General features: G+C 36.5%; 1 long non-coding RNA gene across 2 annotated transcripts in view; it reads left to right on the top strand.

Annotated features, from left to right (window-relative positions):
* LOC138751825 (uncharacterized) overlaps positions 1-18,943 on the top strand; it is a 108,784-nt gene that overhangs the window by 66,955 nt on the left and 22,886 nt on the right. For both annotated transcript variants that reach the window (XR_011350210.1, XR_011350211.1), the window contains 2 exons: positions 8,507-8,596; positions 10,399-10,412. This is a non-coding gene — a long non-coding RNA (uncharacterized lncRNA). The remainder of the gene's footprint in view (positions 1-8,506; positions 8,597-10,398; positions 10,413-18,943) is intronic.

Here is an 18,943-nt window from a genome sequence, read left to right as displayed (position 1 = left end):
TTCCAAGTGTAGATTTTGCTCTCTTAGCAGTTTTTCCCTTAGACAATTATCTGGAATCCCATACATAAGTCTGTCTTTTATCAGCGAGTCGGTCAGTCCACCAAATTCACACGTTTTTCTTCTGTTTCTCAATTCAGTCACATACTGATCAATACTTTCTTCCATTTTATGTACACATGTGAAAAATCTGTGTCTCTCAAACGTTATGTTATGTTTAGGTGTGCAGTATGCCTCAAACTGTTCCATTATTTTTTTTCCAGTTTCACTTTGTCTCCTTCAGCAGCAATGTGAAGTTATTATACACGTCCAGGGCTTCATCACCCATAACATGTAAGAAAACTGTCGCTTTCACTTTATCACTTTTCTCGTCAGCTCCACTGCCACTAAATACAATCCAAAACATTGTTTGAATCTTTTCCAATTTTCAGCCACATTACCTGTTAGCTGAAGTTGGTGGATTAATCCTTCCATTTCTCTCTTTGTTAGCTTCTCTTCACAGATCAGTTGCTGACTTTAGATTTTACCTTTTAAATATTTCCTTCCAATTTCTTTCATCCCACTTTTGACGCCATGTTTCATCTTGTATTCATCCGTGTGAGTTCTTAGCCAACACATGGATGAAGGAAAAGGTTCTTTACTTTAAAGTTGATGTTAACAGCACATGATGCATGCCATGAGGCTACAGCCCCTATACTCCATGTCCTGCTCTGTGTATCAGCCCCCTGCTGGCAGCCAAATATAATCAAACAGTAAGGCATTGCTAGATGGCTTGCAACCATGATCACTACCATTACAATCTGCATATACTTTGGAGAAAGATATTGGAGGTGGGGAACTCAAGAAGTAAAAAGTGGTGTCTTAAAGAGAGTCCACATTACAGAAAACAATGTGCTGTGGTCTAAAATGCAAATGATAGACAGGGAAGAAAATGCATAATTGTTCGTCGCTGAAAAAAAAGTCTGCAAGAATGCGCCAGGGAACTAGAGATCGAAGATCTTCCATTCAGTCATGGGTAAATTACTGGAGGGAATTCTGAGAGACAGGATCTACATGCATTTGGAAAAGCAAGGGCTGATTAGAAATAGTCTCACAAATTTGAAATAGTATAAACTATTTGGTAGAGTGGACAGTGAAGAAGGTTATCAGAGATTACAAGAAACTACATGAATAGGGAAGATATGCTAAGGATGGCAGATAGAATTGAAAATGGATAATTGAGAGGTGTTCCACTTTGATTGATTAGACCAGGGCAGGACTTTCACGTGAATGATAGGGCTCTGGAGAATGCTGCAGGTACATAGATCCCAGAGTGACAGAGTCGTGAAGTAAGTGTTTAGCACTCTTGCTTTCATTGATCAGGCAGGCAGATCATGTTACAATTCTACAAGAGGTTGATAAGATTACACTTGGAGTATTGTTACCCAGCCCTAAAGCCATCCTACTTTAGTAAAACCATCCCCTTTGTGGATTGGCACTTGGCTCATCGCCTGCCAAATCTCTCGTGTTATTCAACTACATGGAGTTAGGCATTCTTCTGAAAGGAGTAGAACAAGCAGATGATGATGAATTGCTTATAAATGCTGATCATCCGCATATGGTTTGGAATGTTAGTAAAATCTCTTGCTTTTAATGATGGTGACTGACTGTAATCATAAGGGCAACCAATATGAATCTTAAAGAGCATGCATTCTGAATTCAAATCTGGAATGGTAAGAAAAGGAAAATAGCATTAAAATGCATGGCTACAACATTTAAAGAAAATTTGCAGTTAATTTTGAGTGTCATAATGTTTTGTTGGGGAATTACATTTAAATTTAGACATGCAACACGATAACAGGCCCTACCGACCACGAGCCCATGGTCCCCAAATGCCTCAATTAATCTACAACCTCCGTATGTTTGGAAGTTTGGAAGGAAACTAGAGCACCTGGACGAAACACGGGGAGAATGTGGAAACTCCTGCCAGATTCGAACACTGGCACTGTAATAGCATTGCGCTAACTGCTATGCTAAACTTGCCATCCCAATGCTCTAAATAAATGGACATAGGAACAAGACTAGATGATTTAGTCTCTTGAGTCTGTTCTGCCATTCAATATGATTGCCCCTGATCTGAACTCAAACACCATTAACTCAACTTTTTTGCAATATTCATTAATACCTTTTGTACATAGAAACTTATTGGAAAATGTGGAATGTAGTGAAAAAGAGATGCATAATAAATTGTATCCACACAAATCTCAATTCAGTCATTTGCATTGGCATCAAGTGTTCTGCACACAAGATCAACATCAACTAGCGTTGCTAGGATACGATTACAATAAAAGATATTTGAGCTAAAAATCTGCCAAATACTGAATGCAGCTCCAATGGACTGCATAGCTGAAAGGGCACTGCTATCTCTGAGGCAACAAACAATATGTAGAATACTTATTAACATTATATTTTTTGTTTATAATGTTATAAAATAAATACTCTCTGACAAACTATAAATATTTAAAATTTGTATCTCTGTTGTATTTTGGGAAATTTAGCATGTAGAATAAATAAGTCTATGCCAAATCTTTCCATATCATAAAAACATTTCTTTTTTAAAGAATATAAGAGGCCAGACAGTCATGAATAGAAGAACATGACAAGTTATTGGAGTCCAGGGTGTAGACTTTGGGTGTGCAGCAGTGTAAAGTGGACGATAAAGATTCAGTTACATGTTGTGCGGTTCTCTGGGTTGCTTTTCCCTTCAAGCTGATTGGAAATTTCAGCCAACGTGCCGCTGACTAGGAAATTTTCTTCTTTACTCTTTTACACAAAAATAAAACCTACTCCTGGGATTCCCCAAAATTGAGGGAAGTTGAGAAGATTTCCTGATGCTCGTTAATGTTTTCCACTTCAAAATGAAGCCTTCAATTTAATGAAAAGACAATAGCTTTTTGCATCCTTTTGAATGCTCCAGTGTTTCTGAACTTTTCACACTAATAGTTTTGAATGGCATCATATTACACAAAATTGTGCCCTGTGTTCCAGATTTCTATGCGAATAATACTCCAAGCCTTTAATGAGTAGCTTTACAGTAGCTTCTCAGTTATGATCTTCGTGTGCTGGACTGTACTTTTGATACTATACACAAATTATTGATTTCAGATTCAGATTCCCGATTTATTGTCAGAGTATAAACGTGACATCTCATATAACCCTGAGATTCTTTTTCCTGTGGATGAGGAAGAATTACCTCTTTGTGCAGAAAACTGTACTCAAGAAGATATGCAGGCATGTAAACAAATAAAAAAATTAAACTGACTTTGCAATATAGAGAAAAAAATAAATCAATAAAGTGCAAAAGTAAGAATAAAGTCCTCAAATAAGCCTCTGATTGAGTTTGTTGTTGAGGAGACTGATAGTGGAGGGGTAGCAGCTGTTCCTGAACCTGGTGGTATCAGCTTTGTGGCACTTGTACCTCTTTCCTGATGGCAGCAGCGCAAATAGAGTGTGTGCTGGTTGGTGTGGACTCTTGATGATTGCTGCTGCCCTCCGACCGCAATGTTGCTGTGAATGTTCTTAATGGCGGGGATGGTTTGCCTGTGATGTCCTAGTTATATCCACTAGCTTTTGCAGAACTTTCCACTCAGGGGTATTGAAATCCCCATTACCAGACCAAGATGCAGGTGGTCAGCACACTTTCTACCACACATCAGTAGAAATTTGCCAGGATTTCCAATGTCATACCAAACCTCCATAAACCCCTGAGGAAGTAAAGGCTTTTATGTGCAGTCAAGTGAAGACCAGCTTATTGTTATTTGATTGTACAAGTACAATCCAGAAACAAAACAGCATTCTCCAGTCCTCGATGCAAAAACAGACAGACATACAACCAGACATAGCACACAAGATGACAAACAATACATTGCAGTAAAAATAATTTAATAATGTCATTAGTGTGTATCCAGGAAAGATCCTGTGAGATAGAGACTCCCAAGAACTTAAATTTGCTCACCTTCTCCACTTCTGATCTCCCCATAATCTCTGGGTCGAACACCTCTGATTACCCTTCCTGAAGTAAATTAACAGCTCCTTAGTTTTGCTGCCATTGATCCAAGGTTATTGTTGGTGCACCATTAATTGGGCAACATGGTTGGTGTAGTGGTTAGTGCAATGGTGTTACAGTGACTTGAGTTAAAGTCCCACACAGTCTATAAGGAGTTTGTACATTCTGCCTGTGTCTGCATGGGTTTCCTCAGGAAACTCTGGTTTCCTTCCACCGTTAAAAAAGTACTGGGGGTTGTGGGTCATTTGGGCCTAATTGGGCGGCACAAGCTCGTGGGTTGAAAGGCCTGTTACGCATGCTGTGTGCCTAAATTTAAGTGTCATATTTTTAAGTTTAAAATTCAGCCAAGTTTTCAATCTCCTTCCTAAATGCTGAGGCATCACCCCTCCTACTGACGTCATTGGTCCCTACATGGACCATGACATCGGTCTGCTCACCTTTCCTCCTGAGAATATGATAGCTAAACCTGAATGAGTGATAGGGAGAGGTGGAGTAGGATGGGGCTTTATTCCTTAGAGGTTAGAAAGTTGAGGTGTGAACTCATGGAGGCACACAAAATCATAAAATGAATATATTGAATAAGCGCATAGTCTTTTGCCCAGAGTAGAATTAGTACCAAAGGACATAGATTTATGGTGAGGAGGGAGATATTTCACAGGAACCTAAGGGGTATCATTTTACACAGAGGGTGGTGAGTGAAGGAAAGGCTGCAGGAGGAGGTGGTTAAAGCAGATACTATCACAATACTTGAGGAAACATTGGAGAGATAAATGGAGGATGCAGACCAAGCAGAGGCAGGTAGGACTAGTGTAGGTGGAATATTTTGATCAGCGTGGGCAAGTTGGGCCAAAGGGCCAGAATGTAGCTTATCAACATATCCTTAAAATGGAAATTGTATCATTTGTTCCCATTCAACTTTTACAAAGGAGGAGGATAGGAATATATTCAGCCATTTGGGGAGATCATGACATATCCTTCTTGATGAACATTTCTTCTACCATTCAACTCTCATGTCATTTACATCATTGTGATGGGAAAGTTGCTGAGAACCATGTGGGATTTCGGGCAAACAAGGATCCCAGTGAACGGTAGCATGAACAATGCATCTCTTTGTCAAAAAAGTTTTAAGGATTCAATTAGAATGAATATGTCAAATAAGGAAGAGAAAGAAGTAGAGATAGGGTACAGAATACTGAGTTAAAAATAAGAAAAAATATAAGTTCAAGTTCAAATGCAAGCAAAAACAGAATTATATACAAACTGACTATGCAAATATAGAAAAAATATTCAGTGATAAATAAGGTGCAAAATAAGAGTTCTTAAATGAGTGAGCCTGATGTTCAGGATTCTGATGGCAACTGTTTCAGAACCTGAAATATAAAGGATACCAATGAAAAATACATTTCTCTCTCTCTATGATTCTACAATTTAAATTATTTTTTCTCTGAAATGATTGGCATAACATTAACGACCATTATCATGTTTAAAAATGTACTTGGACTTCTTAATTACAAGTCTAAACTTTCTTGGTTTTATTTGATGAACAATTAACATTCAAATTCAGTGAATTGTTATAAACAGCAAGGATACTGATGGGAAGATATGTTTATGTGAGATAAAATGAGAAGGAATATAAATCAACCTGTAGGTTTCAGAGATTTGAATATTAATCATCGAATCTTTTAAGCTTGTTGCCCAATTATACATTTTAGCAACATGTATCATTGATGCTATTTTTTTTCAGAATTCATGATTCTGATTTGGTAGCATTATCATTCTTTCATGGTTGCTTGGCCAATATCCTAAACTCCTTTTGGACCATCATTATGGGAACACTTTCTGAAGTCAGTTAATGACTTCACTGTTGCCCCTTGTAATACAAGCATCATTTGAAAATTTGCTTTATTTGGTTGGGGTAGTCTCTCCATTCTATTTTTCCCGAACACCGCAGAAACCCAAAGGAATAGGATGAAGGGATTTTACAGATCTCACCCCCTAAATGACAGTAAATTATTGGGAGAACATCTACAGTTGCAGAGATGCAGAGCTCAATTCAAAAGTCAATTGCCGAGCCTACAATTTATTAAAAATTACCGGGGCCAATCATTAGGAATTCTTGATCAAGAGAAGTATTTATTCCCCATATACAACTTTTAGAGATCCAACTGTCTAATCTCTAGCACATTAAGGGGAATTTAACACATTAAAAACTACTAGATTATTCCAGGAGACAATTATTACATGGTGCTTGGCATCTGCAGGACTATATATGTCTGACACTCTCTCCATGAGATATGTTTGCTGATCTTTTCTAAAAAAAGTTGTGTGTACTCCTGGGTCAGGATTAAGAATAAAATGTCAGCCACAGTTTGCTTTCTGGCCTTTTCTTCAGGGTTAAACTTCAAAACGAGTACTTTGACCATTAAACTGAGTTAGCATTTCAGTCCCTGCATCTTGAAAATATTGGCAGCACTAACCTGGAATGCGGTCATGTTCTTCTTATAAACGTATATGTTTCTCCCTGGTGTTCGATTTCCTTGAACACCCCAAAAAAGTGTGAGCTAGTAGATCAATTGACTAGTGTAAAATACTGTGTAAGTGAGTGGTTGAATCTTGAGAGATATATAGGGAGAATAAAATGGGATTGGTATTGATTGGTGCTTGATGCTTATTGTAGATTTGATGGGTTGAAAGGTCTGCTTCCATTCTTTTTGACTCTAACATTTTCTTTATTGACTGAGAAAATGTGACATAATATTTTTTATTCATTCCACTTCAGCAAAATAGGCAATTTAGCCCAATCAGTTTATTCCTCGCTGATGTTCCAAATTTATTAACATAACATGACTACAAATACTATGTTTAAAGATACCTGTTATATTTGTTTCAACTACTTGTGGTAGTAAACCCTACATTTTAATTATTTTAAGAGGTAGTATATTGTCCCATGTTTCCTATTAGAATTGCTGGTAGCTATCTCATATTTAAAGCTTGATTTGTTTTGGCTCATACCCCGGATTTAAATTTTATAATTCTACATTGATTAACACCATTTTGCCAGTGTAAAATTCACCATGCATCTTAGCATAAGTACCGATATTGTTAACAGATATTCATATATGTGGACATTTAATAAAATACAATAGAGGAGAGTTTTAGGAAGAAAGACCTAGTGAAATATCATATTGAACGCGCTGCTGTCAATGGATAGTCCTCAATATTATTTGTAATAACAAAAAAAAGCTTAATTAATTTAGAAGAGATAATACTTCCAAGAGAAGAGGGAAAAAAATAATCAACCCAAGACTGAACCAGAATGAAAGGCATTCCACAAATGGAAATACTTCTCAATGTTTCTGTCCTTAAATTATTTCTTAAGGGTGTAATTAGAGGGAGAGATAAAATTGGCTGGGATTGATTTTACTGAAGTGCTCGAAGCTGATGATGACCTTATGAAAGTTTATAAAATGATGAGAGATATTGACAGCACAGCCGTTTACCAAGGGCCAAGGTTTTTAAAACCAAAAAACACAGGTTTAAGGTGAGGGGCAAGATTTTCATACAGAGAATGGTGATATATGAAAAAAACTACCAGTAGAGGCAATTGCAAACACAACATTTAAAAAGCATTTGGACAGATACATGGATAAGAAGGGAATAGATAGATATGGACCAAATGCAAAAAAAAATGAGACTGGCATAGATGGGATCTCAGTTAGAATAGTCAGGTCAAAGGGCCTGTTTCAGTGCTGTATAATGTTATGACTCTACATCTTGTTTTTTTCACAATGCCTTTGAGATGGGAACCCTGGCTCTGATGACACGGATGGCCTTCTGATGGTCCTACACACCACTGAAGGTGACACAGTCAGGCAGTGCTACTTTAAGCAACACTCACCTGATGGCAATATGAATGCAACTGTTGGAAACAAAGCTAGCCTTTCCTGGTCCCGACTGAGCCAACAAATTTACACTTACCTACTGGCATGAGTCAAAGGTACAAGTCTTGTTTTTCCTCAGGCATGTTTTCAGCAATTCTCTGTGGATTATTTATTTTTAAAACAAAAACCTTCATTCTTTTGAAATTCCACACAAGAAACTTTAGATTTGTCAGCATTAAGTAATGAGGGCATCAAGAAATTAGAACAGTTTTGCAGTATAACTGGAATATTAGGCTAATTTTTAACTTTTTAAAGATATTTTAAAATTTATATTCATTATTCAGGGAATAAAAATTATGCTAGCCATTAAATTTATTGTTAAAACTTACTTTTGAAGCTCCAAAGTAATAATTTCAATGAGACAGAAACCTGGGATATTGAAACAGGTAGAATACTGCAGTTGTTTTCTGCCCAAGAGCTACATTCCTTGTCAGAAGGAATTTGATTTTCTACTCACAGTCCTTGGGGTAAAAGTGAAAGACACTAATTTTTTTTTAAAAGAGCTTTTTTTTTCATTTTCAAGACTTTTACCAAGATTTGTTATGCATTTGAAGGCTGACTTTGCTGATCACAATGAGTGAGAAAGGAATGGAGCCGCCCTCAGAGACTGAAAGTAAGTACAATTGTCAGATTTCAATTAGAAGTACTTTGTGTACCTCTTTATTGGGGTCCCAATTAGTAATTCAGGAATTTCAAAATAATCTAATGGAGCACTGGCATTACTTTGTGACTAGGAGAACTTAGAGTACTATAATTATATATAAGCATGTTTTGTTTAACTTGGATGATATCAAAAGATAGATATCCTCTGGTCTCATGCAATTCTGCATTAATTTGTTCAATTTAGCACACACTATTTTCTACTCTTGTGGTTTCTTCCACTGCAAAAAAAAAATCAAGGGCGGATTGCATGCAGAATGCACATCCAGCTTCTTTTTTTTCTTTTTTTCTTTATAAATTTTAAATCATATAACATTAATTATAACATATTCATACAGATATTATATAATTGAGTAAAACCCCCTCCCAACCTCCCTCATCCACTCCACTAACACTCTTCTTCCTCTCCATTCCACCTACAAGGAAAGAAGAAAGGAGATCATCACTTAAAAACAATAATCAACTTTCTAGCTGTGGAAACTGAGATGCCCACTGGAGCGGGTTGAGAGATCAAATCTTCAAACAAAGAATTTTTAAATATGGGCACCATACTCTTCCAAAAACAAAAGATATTTATCCCTCAAATTATACATTATCTTTTCTAAAGGGATACAGGATTTCATTTCAGTATACCATCTTTGTAATCCTAAAACTAAATCAAATTTCCAAGTGATGGCCAAATATTTTTTTAGAAACAGCCAAAGCTAAATGGAAAAATTGAATTTGATACATAGTCACTCTTAGTCCTAAAGCATTCAGCTTAATGTCCCCTAGTAAAAACCACATTGGATCAAACGGTAGACTCACTTTTAATACTTGCTCCAAAAACAAATTAACTAGTATTCAAAAATTCTTAACATTAGAACAAGTCCAAGTGGAATGAAAAAAAAAGTATCCATCTCTTGTCCACGCCTAAAATACAAATCCGAAGAAATTAAATCAAATTTCTTTAATTTTGAGGGGTCAAATATAATTGCTGTAAAAAATTATATTGTACTAATCTATATCTTATGTTTATAACCTTAGTCATACTATCCTTACACAGATTTCTCCAAACATTTTCATCTATCAATTTTATTCTTGATTTATGAACATTGAACCTCAGCATTTTATTTTGTCATAACTTATAATTCTCAGAAATACATTTATTTGTTTCTTTCTAAGTAAGCCATAATTTCAAAGCAGACAGTATAGGTAATTTTAAACTATGACATAATTTTCCCAATAAAAAGGTTTTTACCTGATAGTAACAAAAAGAAAAGAATTACTAGGAACTTGAAATTTCTCCTTCATTCGATTAAAAGATACAAATTTCCCTGCTTCAAAACAATCTTCAACTTTTAAAATCCCCAATTAATAGTAATACCTAAGAAAGATAAAGATTTATTAAAACTGGAGTCTTATAGGCCTACATCATTACTAAATATTGATTATAAGATTGTTGCTAAAGTTTTGGCTAATAGAGTGAATGAATATTTGCCTGAGCTAGTTCATTTAGATCAATCAGGAATTATTTAAAAAAATATTCTGCTGATAATATAGCTAAATTAATTAGTCTCATTCATAGTTCTCAGACACAATTAGATTTATCATTAGATGCTGAAAAGACTTTTGACAAATTAGAATGGAATTATTTATTTAAGGCTTTGCAAAAATTTCAATTTGGGTCAATATTTATGAATTGGATTAAAGCTTTATACATTTGGCTAGTGTAGTTATCAATTAACAACTTTCTTCTTCTTTTTCATTCACTAGATCGGCTAGACAAGGTTGTCCTTTATCTCCTGCATTATTTGTTTTAGTAATTGAACCATTGGCACAATCAATAAGTCAAGATTTTAGTATTAAAGGAATTAAATTTTATTAGGAGGAGTATACAATTAGTTAGTTTGCAGATAATGTATTGATTTATATAACAGATCCTGAAAATTCTTTAATTTCTTAATATAAAAAGTTACAAGAATATCTGGTTATAAAATTAATTTGGATAAAAGTGAAGTTATGCATTTAGTGGAAGGAGATTATGATCATTGTAAACATGCAGTTCAATTTAAGTAGACATATAATCTGATTAAATATTTAGGTATTAGAATTGATAGAAATTTAAATAATTTGTATAAGTTAAATTATGTTTCATTACTTGATAAAATTAAAGATGATTTAAATAGATGGAATGATTTACCTTAATAGGTAGAGTGAATTGTATTAAAATGAATGTTTTTCCAAGGATTCAATATCTTTTCCAATCTGTTCCTTGTTTAGTACCTCAATAATTTTTTAAAGATCACATCCAGCTTCTTGTCACCTGTCACTGTAATTCTCCAAAATGAAAACAGCCCATTCTGGAAGTACTCAGCAGGTTAGATAGATTTTGTTGAGAGTAAAACAGAGTTAATGTTGGAGGAAGGATCTTGCTTTTCATACTTCACTATTCAAGGTATGGAAAAATGGTGGCAGGCATCCAAACAGCTTACCTTTTTGTTTGGACACCTGCCAACATTTTTCCACACCTTGATGAAGGACTCAAGCCTCAAATGTCAGTTATGCATCTTTATCTTTGCTACATAAAGGACACTGTTTGACTTGCTGAGTTTCTCCAACTTTGTGTACTTTTTTTCTTCATGCACAGTGTTTACAGACTTTCGTGTTTTCCCTTTGGTTAGTAGGTGTCAATGGGGTGGGTGGAGAATTGGTGTTTCGGGTTGATGACCTTTCCTGGAGGATTGTACACCTGGGGCGTTAGCTCTGTTTCTTCCTTAGTGGATGCTTAGTGTCAGATGCTGAGTATCTCTGGTCAGATCCATCATAAATAATTGAAATATAATATCATCTCAGCTTTTCTCTCTCTTCAAATGTTGCCTGATCTGTTGTGGATTTTTTTCTTTATTTCAAGTGCCCAGTAGCTGATATGCTCTATATTTCAAAATTCTCGCATTGTCCTTTTTCATCTTGTCCTGCCAGATCACTTTATGTACACTTCTTCCAGACAGATTAATCATTATTGACCAACATTCTTCAGCCTAACTCATCCAAAAACTACTCCCTGATTCTTCCTTTGCCACATCAATGATTGCATTGATGCTGCCTCAAAGATCAGATTTGTTGGCAGAGTACATGCATGACATCACGTACAACCCTGAGATTCTTTCCCTGTGAGCCAGGCAGAATTTCTCTTTATTGGTAGTGCAAAAAACTGTACTCAAGAAATGATACGTATACAAACAAAAGAAATGTAAACAAAGAGAGAAATGGAGACAGACTGTGCAATACAGAATCAGGATCATTTTATTGTCATGAAGTTTGTTGTTTTGCTACAGCATTATTGTGAATTACAGGTGCAAAAATTGCTAAATTAAAAATAAATTAGTGTAAAAGAATGAGTGCACTGTGATTTTCCCAATGATCATGGTATCATACACCTCTAGTTTTCCCCTCCTAAAGTCCACAGTTTGCTCCTTGATTCTAGTGACATTGAGTGCGAGTTTGTTTTTAGTACACTAGTCAGCCAAATTTTCAATCTTCCACCTGTATTGTGGTATCGCCAGGAAGATTGTAGATAGTGTTGTTTTTGTAGTACCGAGAAATACAGTCACAGGTGTAAAGCGAGAAGAGTGGGTGGGGGGGGGGTCAAGAACACAGCCCTGCAGTGCTTCAGTACTGATGGAGGTTGTGGAGAAGATGTTCTTACCAGTCCTCACTGATTGTGGTCTGGAGGTTAGGAAATTCAAGATCTAATTACACAGTGTGGTATTGAGGCCCAGATCTTCGAATTTGCTGATGAGTTTTGAGGGGATGATTGTGTTAAATGTTGAACTATAGTCAATAAAAAGCATCCTGATGTATGCATCTTTGCTGTCCAGGGGTTCCAGTGTTTGTGTATAGCAGTGAGATGGCATCTGTTGCTATGTTAGGCGAATTGGAATGGATCCTTGTCATTCTCAGACAGGAGCTGATAACTCCAGCCTTTTAAAACATTTCATCAGTGTGGATGTGACTACCACTGGTTAATAGTCATTTAGGCAGGTTATCACACTCTTTTTGGGAACCAGTACAACTGAGGCCTGTTTGGAACAGGTGTGTACCATGCCCTGTCAGAGTGATATGTTGACGATATCTATGAATACCTTGGCAAGTTGGTCAGCACCTGTTTTTAGTACTCAGCTGGGTACTCTGTCTAGACTGGATGCTTACCTTGGATTCATTCTCCTGTCTCATCCTCGAAAACTGACAATAGACTTTCATAAGGGTTTCATATACCTCCTTATCATGTGCAGAACCTGACAATGGCATTAGTTTCAGTGCCATCTTACACCCACCTGTTAAATTTATCTGTACTGTTTCTGAAACCACATCTCATCTTCCTGGACTTCTCTGTCTCCATTTCAGGGAGCAAACTATGCATGGATATTGATTAAAAATCCATTGCCATTCATAGCTGACTGGATTATACCTCTTCCCATGCTATTCCTTGGAAGAATACTGTCCCTTTGTTACAATTTTTACACCTCTACCAATATATCCATGGATAAGGCTTCAAAAAATGTTCTCTTTCTGTTAGAAGTGTGGACCCCCCTGACTATTATTGATAAAGCCCACGTCAATATCTTTTCTATTTCTCTTACTGCCACCCTCACTCAACTGGTTTAAGATTCAAGATTTAAGATTCCTTTATTGTCTTGTAATAAAAACAGTGCAATATTACACAAAATTTGCTTTATTCTACCATACAGCAGACAGATTTGTCATTGGCAGAAAATGCCTGAAGCGCCTCTTGCAGTCAGAGAAAGGGAAGCAAAAGAGAGTCCCCTCAGAGTCATGAAGTCTCCATGAATTCACGTCCAGCACTCCCGAAGCCCCAGCAGCCAGAGTCCAGTCTAAACCATCTGCAGCCTAAGCTCCAGATCTGAACATAATACCTCATGTCCCTGTTTCCAGGCAGAACAAGGACAGAGTTCCTCTGCTCCTCACTTTCCGCGCAACCTTCTTCCGCATCCAACAATTCCACCAACTAATGCAGTCCCACTACAAGCCATATGCATTCTTTTACAGGGTTAATTTTTTCTAAGGCTCCAAGTCCATTCTTCCCTTCTTACCCACTCTTCCACTTCCAGGTATAATCACAGAAAGTGCAGAAGATCTGCTTTTACCCAGAACCACTAATAGTCAAGTCGTCACATCAAATATTTTATCATCCGATTACACAATTACAACCCGATGAAACAGTGTTCTTCAGTCCTTGATGCAAAATACACAGACACACAACCAGACATAACCAAGTTTTTTTCCCAAATCTTTTTTTCATGTCGCTGGATTTGGCTATTTTTACTTATATATAGCAGGGGAAAAAACATGTATAAATAAAGCCCATCTTCAAAAGATCACCTTGAAGGAAGGATTATCACTTCTGCATTTTATATTATACCATTGGGCAATTAACATATGTAATTTACTCATTATTGCATTTGGATAAGTCAGCGAATAGCCTCTCTTGGGTAGGAATGGAACTGGAGTTCTCCAGAGAAACTTCTATGTTGGCAATTTTAGGATCTTTTATTTTTTACCATTTTCCTTTTCCAAATGGACACATAATCCATTAATGAGAAATAGGTTGAGAATTTGGGCTCAGTTTAGGAAATTCTTCAGGCTTAATGGTTTTTCCTTGGTTAGTCCTATTATAGATAACCAGCTTTTTCAGCCATCCTTGTTGAACATAGGTTTCAAGGAATAGCATAGAAGAGGTATTCAAAGTTTTAATGAACTCTTTATTCGAGATAAATTTGCCTCTTTTAAACAATTATCAGCTGAATTTTGTCTTTCCAACAAATGTTTTTTTAGTTACTTACAAATTAGATATTTTGTTCAGTCTAAGCTTTCAGATTTTCTGCAGATTTCCAACACTAATAATATTCTTGACCTGTTGTATAATTTACGGTTTTATTTTCATGGTGAATTAATATTATGCATTTATAAGAATTTATTGGATTTAAATTCAGTCCCAATGGCTGGAATCAAGAGTGATTGGAAAAGAGATTTGAATGTAACATTTTCAGTTGAAGATTGGTTCTCCACTCTCAGCTTGATTATTGATTCTTCATTTTGTGCAAGACATTGGTTATTACATTAAGGTGGTACATAGAACTCATATGTACAAACTTAAATTATCTCATTTTTATGCAGATATTGATCTATTATGTGAGAAATGAAAAATTTTTGAAGCTTCGCTGATCCATATGTTTTGGGAGTGCCCAAATTTAGAGAGATTCTGGAAAGATATTTTCCAAACTGTATCGGCAATTCTTAAGATTAATTTAGAACCTTGTCCATTAATTGCTCTGTTTGTTTTTTTTCTCATGATTCAGATAAACTTATATCAACATCTCAGGAAAAGTTTTGGCTTTTACCATGTTGATAGTCAGACAAGTAATTTTATTGAAAAGGAAAGATGATTCATCCCCTACTCATTCACAGTGGTTTATATGACATAATGTCCTATTTAAGTTTAGAGAAAATTAGATATAATATTAAAGATAGAATGTTTCAAGTTATGAAATTGAGGGGCTCATTCTTAGAATTTTTCTATAATTGGAAGAATTACTGTATGTTCCAGTGGTTCATTGCCTGTTCTCTGAGGGTCACCAGTGGTCCCACATTATTAATTTTTTTATTAAGTATGTAAGATAAACTTTATTAGCGGGAGGGGATAGATTACATTCAGTTATTTAATCAAGGGTTTAACATGATCGCATAGACCATTTAAATTAAATATTTTTGAGGTATTATAGCAATTATTGATGCAGTTTTATCTACTTTTTAACTGTTTATGTGGTTATTCATATATAAATGAATTGTTAAGCAATTATCAATTCTGTATGCATGCTTATATGTTAAACTCAATAAAATATTTTAAAAAGAAAGACATACAGACAAACAATACATATTAGGACAAGTATACCTAAACAATTAAATAAATAAAGATTGTTTTGTGAATATGAGAGTCTCAAATGGTTAGTGTGGGCATTTTCTTTGGTCATTCCGTATTCTCACTGCTGTCGGAAGAAGCTGTTCCTCAGCCAGGTGTTCCTGGCTCTGATACTCCTGTATCTCTTTCTCGACGGGAGCAGCTGAAAGATGCTGTGTGAGGGGAGATTTTTGAGCACCCTCTTTAGACAATGATCCAAGTAGATCCCATTGATGGGTGGGGGGGGGGTGGGGGGAAGGAAGACTCCAGTGATCCTCTCTGCTACTCTTATGGTCCTATGCATTAACTTTCCAGGAGACATTCCAGGTGAAGCAGAGCTTTACATGCACATAGTGCAATCCAATCTACTGCATTTAGTGCAACTTCCTCCACTTCGGTCAGGCCAAACCTAGATTGTGTGAATGCTTCATGTAGTAGTGAGGTGCTGAGAGAGATTGGAATAAAACACAAAAGTCTTCAGATGCAGTGATTGAAGTGAAAAACACAGTGCTGGAGAAACTCAACAGCGTACCTTATATTGCAAAGATAGTTTCAGGCTTGAACCCTTAATCAAGGTGTGAGCAAACTGTAGGCAGGTGCCTGAATAAAATGGTGGGGGAGAAGCACAGTCACACAGGTGGGGGGTAATAGGTGGGAAGGCACACCAGCAGACAAGGGGGAGAGGGGTTCAAAGTATGAGCAAAATGTAGGCAGACACAATGAACACCATGTTTGTGGGAGGGAAAGGGGAGAAGCCAGGTGCCCAAACGCAGTGGGGGGAAATGCAGGAGGAGGAGCCAGGATCTGAACTATGGGGTGAGGGGCAGAAGGAGGAGCATAGACCCACAGGTATAAGGTGATAGGTGGATAAGGGAGGGGAGCATGAGGGTAGCAGTGATTACAGATGGGGAACAGTGAGAGTGATTACCAAAAAGCTCCCTTCAGAGAGCTGAGGAGAACTTCTTTAGGTGACCATCACTCAAAGAGATTTCGTAGATGTTTGTAGTTAAAAAAAATAGCCCCCCCATCACCATTTTGTTCGGGCACCTGCTTACATTTTGCTCATTCCTTGAAGGGTTCAAGCCCAAAACATTGGTTATATATCTTTATTTTTGCTCTATAAAGTACACTCTTTTGACCTGCTGAGTTTCTCCAGCTTTGTGTTTGTACTTTAGTGATAGACACAGCTGGATTTTACCTGGAATGGAAGGCTGTAATTATAAGGAGAGATCAGACAAAGTGAGTTTATTTTCACTGGAATGTAGAGGTTTGGGTGTGATTTCCCAAAAGTTTATAAATTTATGAGGGGCATAAAATAGATAGGAAAAATTATCAAAGTCTTTTTTCTAAGGCAAGGGAGTCTCAGACTCAATAGCACATTTCAAGTAAAAAGGAAAAACTTAAAGGAGATCTGAGTTGAAGGTTTTTAACATCGATGTTCATGGTTATCTGGAATAAACTGGCAGTGGAAGTGGTGGAGACAGATACAATTACAATGCTCAAAAGGCACTTGGATAGGTGACAGGAAGAGTGAAACGGGCCCAAAATGGGCAAATGGGATAAACATTGTTAGAGATCATGGCTGTCATGGATGAAGTGAGACATTTTTTGACTTGCACAGTTCTATGATTCTGTGATTCTATTTGATTAAAGTTCATTCACCTGAACCATTTACCTTGATTCTTTCTCCACTGACCCTGTCTGACCTATAAGTTCTTCCAGCATTATCTATTATTACTTCTGAATTCCAGCACCTGTAATTATTATGCTCTTTAACAATTAACAATGTTCCACTCTGAATTATAAAATTAAATGGAAACAAATTCTGGGCTCAGAGTGCAACATTCTGCCCCTGCTATATGGCATACTTAATGCATCTTACTAGGGATGCATATTTTGCCATATTAGACTCTCCAAAGTTCAACATGTCAAAGTTCTGGGTATTGAAAGCAATCTGCCACTTTTCTGCCCAATGTTGTTTCGAAGTCAAAGATGATGATTGATTATTGATTATTTATTATTGATTATTGATGATTATTGTCATCGACATTGAACAAGATGCCAAAGTTAAGACCACCTATACAGTCCCCACTCACAAGGAATTAAACAAGAAAGTCTTCAGATGGTGTGATTGTTGTTTAATACACAATAGTGCTGGAGAAACTCAGCAAGTCATGCAGAATCCAAAGGAACCAAAGGTATGTAACCAATGTTTTGGGCCCGAGACCTTCGCCGAGGTGCGGGTAACAAGGTTAGGTCATTTATAAAAATTGTTAGTATTAAGAATGACTGGAATCACCAGATACACGTGAACTTTTCAAATCTGTTGGAGTTTACATTTAAAATAGAAACTGAAAAGCTGCAACAGATTTATCTGTGAGTAATGTTTGATGTGAAGAGCATTCATCACCACAAAACTATGTGCATGGGAGCTCAAAATGAACCAAATGTAGGCTTAAAGAAGTTGATTAATTTAATCTCCAAATAAAATTCATGCAGTTCAAAATGTGTCATGGCATAAATAAGATCCAATTGAGATGTACAGAATTGCAATATTTTTTCTCAGTTAGATAATAGGCAATTTTTGTACAAACTATTTGGAGTAGTTTTATTTTTCTTGATAGAAATTAGAACACTTTTTAAAGACATTTAAAATGAATCTCTGTAGTTCTTGAGAAAATAAGTGGCTGTTTCCATTTCTCTGGGCTGACGAATGTTGCAGTCATCATGCGGGTGATAAACCTGATTACATAATGACCTGATGCAACTGTGAAGAGCTTTCAAATTCCATGTCAAATTGGTCCAAGGCAAATAAGCTCAAAATTCAATTAGTGTATATTAAACACAGCATGTGAACTCTTTATTTCGAGGGATACATTTCTGAAATATAATGTAAGATTTAAAAAAATCAAAATTAGCCACCATCAGATTGACATTGAAAAGATGTCTGAAAATAATGTTTAAAAGTTAAAAACAAATTAGAATTAAAAAGACAATAAATGCACAAAAATAGACATATATTCAGAGATACCCTCATGCAAAGAAAGTGCAGGCAGTCCTTTTGCGATGTCAGAGCAGTTCCTGATTAGAGTAACAAGGGGAGGATCAAGAGCCTGATAGGTGTTGGACTGGTTTTCAGGCTTCTGTTCCTCTGCCCAAAGGCAGCAGAGAGAGGAGGTTGTGACCAAGGTTGATGGAAGCCCTTTATAATGCAGGCTGCCTTCTTGAGGCAGTGCGTGGCGTAAATGTATTCAATGGATGGGAGGTCAGAGCCTATGATAAACACTAACTGCGTTCATCGAGTCTTCTGCATTCCTTGGCAGTCCAATTCCCAAACCAGGT

This window comes from Narcine bancroftii, chromosome 1 (genome assembly GCF_036971445.1).
Source record: "Narcine bancroftii isolate sNarBan1 chromosome 1, sNarBan1.hap1, whole genome shotgun sequence".
Classification (NCBI taxonomy): domain Eukaryota; kingdom Metazoa; phylum Chordata; class Chondrichthyes; order Torpediniformes; family Narcinidae; genus Narcine; species Narcine bancroftii.
This window is presented reverse-complemented; position numbering and strand designations above follow the sequence as displayed.